The 6,598-nt window shown below is 39.5% G+C and overlaps 1 long non-coding RNA gene across 1 annotated transcript in view; it reads right to left on the bottom strand.

Moving 5' to 3' along the window:
- The window catches only part of LOC106964617 (uncharacterized), a 17,682-nt gene extending 13,362 nt beyond the window's left edge, over positions 1-4,320 (bottom strand). The window contains exons 1-2 of the long non-coding RNA XR_001428464.1: positions 4,304-4,320; positions 3,826-3,827 (exon numbers count right to left, since the gene is read on the bottom strand). This is a non-coding gene — a long non-coding RNA (uncharacterized LOC106964617). The remainder of the gene's footprint in view (positions 1-3,825; positions 3,828-4,303) is intronic.
- Positions 4,321-6,598: the final 2,278 nt, after the last annotated feature.

Raw genomic sequence — 6,598 nt, 5'->3', positions numbered from 1 at the left:
AACAGCTGCATTAATACTCAGGTTAAATTACACCCGGCTGGATGCCATGTCATGAATATGCGACTTCTGGCTGGACATGTAATGGTTGTTTTGTTTATTTTCGTGAAGATTTAAAAAAATTTAAAAGGAAGAATGCTTCACAGAGCCTCAGAGAGGAAAGAATGATCATTTAGACACACATCACAACTGACATCATTGCACAGTTTACCAATATTATCGCCACTGCAAGTTTTCTTAATACAATGAAGCCCTAAAAGTGACCATAAAAAGTGACCAATAGTATGTAGTCAAATAAATTTTTATTATGATTTTCTAAATTAATCCATGCACACAATCCTGTGGATGTTTAGTCAGATTATACCTTTAAATGACCTTAACCTTTTTTTTTTTTCCATTCTCCTCTAAATTGTAATGCATGAACGAGAAAACATAAAAACAACTCCAGAGGTTATGCCGGACAGCACTTAAGTCTTGAAGGCAGCGTCCAGATTTCAAGATGTGGTCAGCCGACATCTGAAGACGGCTCCTCCTGTGCATATTTCTTACTTACACGGTGCCAAATAGTTTTCTAAACTAAATCGTCTAAGTGAAACTAACATCTTGGAGAATGTTTACGATTCCAATCATTTTAAAAACTACCATCCAGATTCCAAGTAGCACATTTCCTGATTTCTCTTTGATAAAGTAAGCAGAGCTGAACAAAGTCTGTGCAACTCCATCAACTGTCCTGGCAGTAAGTCACTCAGGCTGCTGCACCGTTAAAGGCGCAGACTACTCATCGGACATATGCTACTGCTGCAGCGCTTCAGACAGCTTGGACTGTCTAAAAAAAACAACAACAAAAAATCGATTCAGTGAAGGCGTTACAGTAGCACAGGCCCTAACTACTTCCATCTGTCTGGAATAATACTCCCCCCAAATGACTCACTGTTTTGCTGATCAGAGCTACTGCGTGCAGCACATGGCGAAAGGAGGAGAATAAACGCAAACCTGACAAAGTTTTTAAGATCGCTATCTGCACACCACCTCAGCCCACAACTATCCTGCTCCACAATACCATCATCACATCTCTCACAGCCTTGACTACTGGACAAAGCTTGGCGCAGCCATTTGGCCTCATAATCAGTGTTTTTGCTCAAATCTCTACCTTCTCTGTCTTCATTTTCAAATTTGATCCTATCTCACATTAAGGGGCAAAGCTGGACTTGCAACACCAGACTGCTGCCGGTGACAGCTACTTCAGGGAATCTTGCAATAATATGTGCTTTCCCCGGGCTACGTAGTTTTTTCTTTTTCTTTTTTTTTTCTTCTTTGAGATTTAACGAGGTCTGAAATTCCATGAATTCCACTGAAAGCACAAATTTGTTTTTACTGAGATTCGGTCTGGAACTTCTCCGTCTTTCAGAGAAATAAGACTCTGCTGCAAGACTTCCCTCTGCATGCTACTCTCTGTGTCTTCTTCGTTTTTTCATTAATTTCATTCAGTTCAACTCATTGTTATCCATGCAGTTTAAAACACAGATATTACTTTTAAGAGCTCGTAAAAGTAACATTTTCAGCATTCGTAGTTTTTTTTAATTTTTTTATTTAGCATGGCTGCATCTAAATACAGCTTTACTCTTAACTACTTTCCCCTGAATCTACGCTCCACGTGGAGGCCTGTTCTTCAGACATGACTACAGAGATGACATATTTGACAAAAATATTCTAAATATAGATAGATAGATAGCATTTATTGTCACTGAACAGAATTCAACGAAATTTCCATTTCCAATATATTATGAATCTAAAGTAATATCAATGTCAATGTACCCATCGGCAAGGCACTTCACCCCAAAAGCCTACCAACTCTGCGCGCATCAACATAAATGTGGCCGTTTGTGAGTGCCAGTGGGTGAATGTGCCTGAAGCTCTTTGACTGATCAGTATGACTACAAAAACTGTCCTTTTACTGGACAAAAAAAGATACAAAACTGGGAAAAGAGATACGCAGTATGCTAAAAGTCAAGTACAGGCAGTCAGTACGATAGATGGCTGTGTAAAAAAGACCGTAGGTAATTAACTATAAGCCCTCTTAAGCAGTTTGGTTTTTGTCTTGGATTTGAAGGCGCGGAGGGAATTAAGGTTTGTTACCCGGCCAGAGAACGGGAGCCAGGAGACGTAAAGCGCGGCCTCCTGTTCTGGATCAGAAAAATGTTGGACTGAAAAGCAGAGCTGCAGGCTCGGACTGAAAGTGTTACTGTGGGACTGCGCAGAACAATGAGCCGTTTTCAGATGAAGCTACCGTGAGGACTCTGTATTAATCAGAACAATGGATTCTAGGACTGAACACATGGCTGGTTTACCTGTCAGCATCCCCGGCTTCCGGTTGAGCTGTAACTGTTTCTAATGGCTTGTGCAGGCATCCAACTAAAATAGGATTGCAGCAATCCTGTCTGCTATTTTTTTTGTATTGAATCGTCAGAGCGTGGTTCCTATTTTAAACATAACTTTTCTATCACTCATTTTGTTTCTGTGTTTCCTCAGCTTCCGGTTTTATTGGTTTGACGTGCTCACGTCAGCCTCATTGCAAATGTCAGGATTTGTTAAACAACTCTGGCTTCACCAAAGCTTGAGTATTTGGTTTACACTCATCATGTCTTGTGGAATAGAATACCATACGAAGAAAAAAAACAACAAAAAAAAACATCTGTTAGCCGTTACTGCTATTGTAAAATTCAATTGTTGCTTTTATTGTTCCCGATTAGTCAGCGTTTAGATAAATAATTTGGCATTTGGGGATTTTAAGCAGCCTCTCTGTCTGGACGTTATGGACGTTGCTACATGTTTCTGCCCTGGAGGTTCAATATTTTGAAATGTTTACTCTGACTGGGAGTTTCACTCAAACTAACCAAGTGGTTTAACGTTCAAAGCTTATGCTTCATTTCCTAAGTCAAACTTTAGCAGAAAAAAGTGGAACAGGAAAGAAAGTCAGATGGGAATCAGAACGGACGTGAATCAAATTTTCCAAGGGAAACATAAGCAGTATGAAAATGTTCTCACAGATGAGTAAAATCCAATTGCACAACATAAGGAACATAAAAGCTGGAGAACACCCGCGCTTGAAGACCAAGTTTGAGACCATTGAAGCAGAACGAGGCGCTCTGGTGAGACGAGACCAAAGTCGAGCTTCTTTTGACTTCGACGTTGATCCCTGAAAAGCTAACGTTGTACATCACCCAAGGCAGACTGTAGCCACATTGGAACATGGAGCGAAGCATAAGTTTTGAAAAGTGAAAGTCTTAAGATCTGATGAGAACATAGACCCAGAGTTACAATGGACGGATTTAAATCAAAGTATATTCATGTGTCCAGGCCTTAACCCCAACAAGAATCTGTGGTAAGACTTGAAAACGGATGTTCACAGAGGCTCTCTTTACAACCTGGCTGAAGTTAGCCAGGTTGTAAAGAGAGCCTTTACAACCTGGCTCTTGCCGTGATTTCTTGCTGAAATCACGGCAAGAACGCGCCGTGATTTCAGCATCTGTGTATTCGAAGCTTGTAGAGTCTGGAGAAATGTACATCACTTGTTGCAGAGAGAGTCAAAATGATATTTTTGACCTGTACAATTACATAATTACAACCTGCATGTTTGATAGAGAAAATCTAAAAAGAGAAAAATCCTGCTACATTTGGCTAGAATTGGAGGGCTAGAGTGGAGGTGGCCACGCTGAGATGCTCATTTTAATGTTTGCGGATATGGAGGCTGGAGACAAAGGAGATTCTAAGCAGGTTTATTTAAAAATAAAGAAAGGAAAAAAAAAAGAAAGAGACAATGAGTCAGACAACTACACAAAAAGCTGAGGTCATTTGGAAAAAAAACTCTTAATTTAGGAGAATTACTTTTGGATTTGAATTGGGAGTCCTCTACATGCTGAGAGACAGTAAAACAATCTTTTGTCAATCTAATAAATGTCCAAATACAGCCACAGTCTGTGTGACAGAAAACGTTTGTTTCTTCTGGCAAGCAGCCAGCTCACTCCCTCCCTTTTGTCTTTTTCTGTCCCAGCCTGCCACATTTCCCCTCATGTCCTCCTTTCTTCTTACACAACCGTTGCGTCTGTGGATCTTGAATAATACAGCTACATTTTTCACATCTTGTGACCACTGCGTGGGTGGAGTGTGTGCTCACATTGGCAGTATGGCAGCCAGTGCATGTGCTGATGAATTTCATGTGGGTGTGTTGAACTTGTTATGTGTGTTTCTCAGCCTTAGTGCTTGAAGGAACAGGCTAATTGGCTTGTGTTGCAGCTATAAAGCTGACTCAGTCTTTTAATGAGGATAACAGCCGCTGCGACCAAACTAGAGGTCCAGATTTCTGCGGACTGAGGACACGTACACACCTTCGAGGAATGATACGCTATTAGGTCTTGCACAGATGCATCTGAAACCAGTTGGTAGCGTTTGCTGCTTAAAAATACAACCATATCTTTCTGTCTTTTTCCGACATCAAATCAAACCAAACCGATCAATTGTGACAAAACACTAATAATTTCTTTTTGCCAGCTGCTTCAATGAAGAAGGGCGAACATCTTGCGAGATATTTAGTCATTTTCTGCTAATGTAGAGGTATACATTATATTTCTTAGACTTGCCTTTAAACAAATGACTTCGGTAAATCTTTTTCCACAAGCTTCCTACAGTTTATCTGTAACGTTTGCTGGAATTCTTCCTGGTGTAGCAGAGTTATGGTTTGTTTGCTAGTTTTACATTTGAGACCTGAGCACAAATTTTCCGTAGGGACTGAAATCGGGACTTTGTGACGGTCACTCCAAAACATTGACTTTGTTGTTCTTCAGCCTGTCTTTAGCTAATGCTAAGTTCATTTCTAAAATGCATTTGTGCTCTTCAGCATTTCCACATTATTAATTTTGTGAAGTGCACCAATGAATCATCTGCAGTGTTGGATGAATAAATTCTAATTCTGATTTTATTAATTAGTAAAGGTTCCTCGTTTTATGCGTTATATGAGCAACACTTGATCACCCTGACAGATTTTGCCGCTGTGAGTCTCTGAAGTCGGTGGTGACGACACAGGAGGGCGTTTAGGAGCTGGCAGTATTCATACAGCCTGAGGTATGGTGGCTCATAAACCAGCCTAATTAATTGTATTTAAGTAATATAAGAGGATAATGTCAGTTTAGCATTTTTTTTTTTTTTAGCCAAATGATCAAAGAGCTAGACAGAGTACTATCTAATGTATGTGACAGGACTAATAGGAACATCTGGAAGACACATTTCAAATTAAACAAAAAAAACAACAACAAAAAAAGCTCAGCCAGAGAACACTGGAACTGTAATCTTCAGTAATTGAGGAGAAGGGAACCACATGTTTTCTACCGCTCTGTGAGTCAAAGCAAAATCTAGAGCAAGTAAACATCAACACCAAGCTCCTCTATGGGCTCCTAGGACAGTAGTGAGCCCAAAAAAGGTGTGATTTTAATGGTGGGGAAAAAATATATATATAAGTGGAATATGTTTTTTAATGCAAAAGCGTCATATCAACACCACATCTCCTCCTCTGAGCTATTTCAGAAAAAAAAAAAAAACATGATTTAGCTGCTGCCAACTGTGGGGACTGAGTTATGTAATAGCACTCACTCATAGCGTTCAGTATTCATACAGCCTGAGGTATGGTGGCTCAGAGGGGAGCGCCGTGGACTTTCTGTCTAGAAGCAGGAGTTCTCCATCATCCGTGCCATCGGTCACTTGCTTTGCAGAACCCAGACCAGCAACACGTGATCACTCAGCGGGATTCACCATGAAAAAAGGGGGGAGTCATCCCTCCTTCTTCCCCTACCATTTCACTCCCTTTTGTGTCTCTGAAACAACAGGTTGGGTTTCCTTCATAAACATGCTCAGTGGCAGCAGCCCTACTGGGCAGAGCAGAATGACAAAAGGGAAAAAGAGGTATTAAATTATAGAGACACACGCTGAACGCAATCTTCTGGAAACTGGTGAAGATTAAATGACTGGAGACAGAAAGAACTGAAAACATGAGGGGGGGCTGGGAAGATTAAATGCAGCGCAGCAAGTTATCACTGCATTCCCCCTCCTTCCTCTCATACACACATATATACACACACATATATATTGTATGTCTGTCTGTCTTTACAAGGAGTTTGCATTGACTCCCATTCATTTTTAATTTATTTCTATTGTCTAATGCTAATCCTTATTGTAGACTGAACCTAAACTCAATCCACAGTATGGTCCTAACCTCAAAAGAACATTTCTTCTGATGGGCCCCAAGTGAAAAGTACTTTATTATACTTCAAATATACTTACATTTGTGTAAATATATTTTAAGTATACTATTAAGTGCACTATCTATAAATATATACGAAGTATACTAAAAAAATATGCTTGTACCAATTTTAGCGTTATAGCTTTGAAAAAAATTTATTAAATAAAAGTGTTCTTTAAGTGAACAAAATATATATTTGCCCAAGTGCAAATATACCCTTGCTCTAGTGTACATTTAAAATATATTTTAAATATGTTTAAAATATCTTTTAAAGATATTTTGTGTATAGTTTAAAATATATCCTCAAAATAG

This window comes from Poecilia latipinna, unplaced genomic scaffold (genome assembly GCF_001443285.1).
Source record: "Poecilia latipinna isolate Pla-1442-1.1 unplaced genomic scaffold, P_latipinna-1.0 Scaffold1695, whole genome shotgun sequence".
NCBI lineage: Eukaryota > Metazoa > Chordata > Actinopteri > Cyprinodontiformes > Poeciliidae > Poecilia > Poecilia latipinna.
Note: the sequence above shows the minus strand (reverse complement) of the source record. Positions and strands in the feature narration are given on the sequence as shown.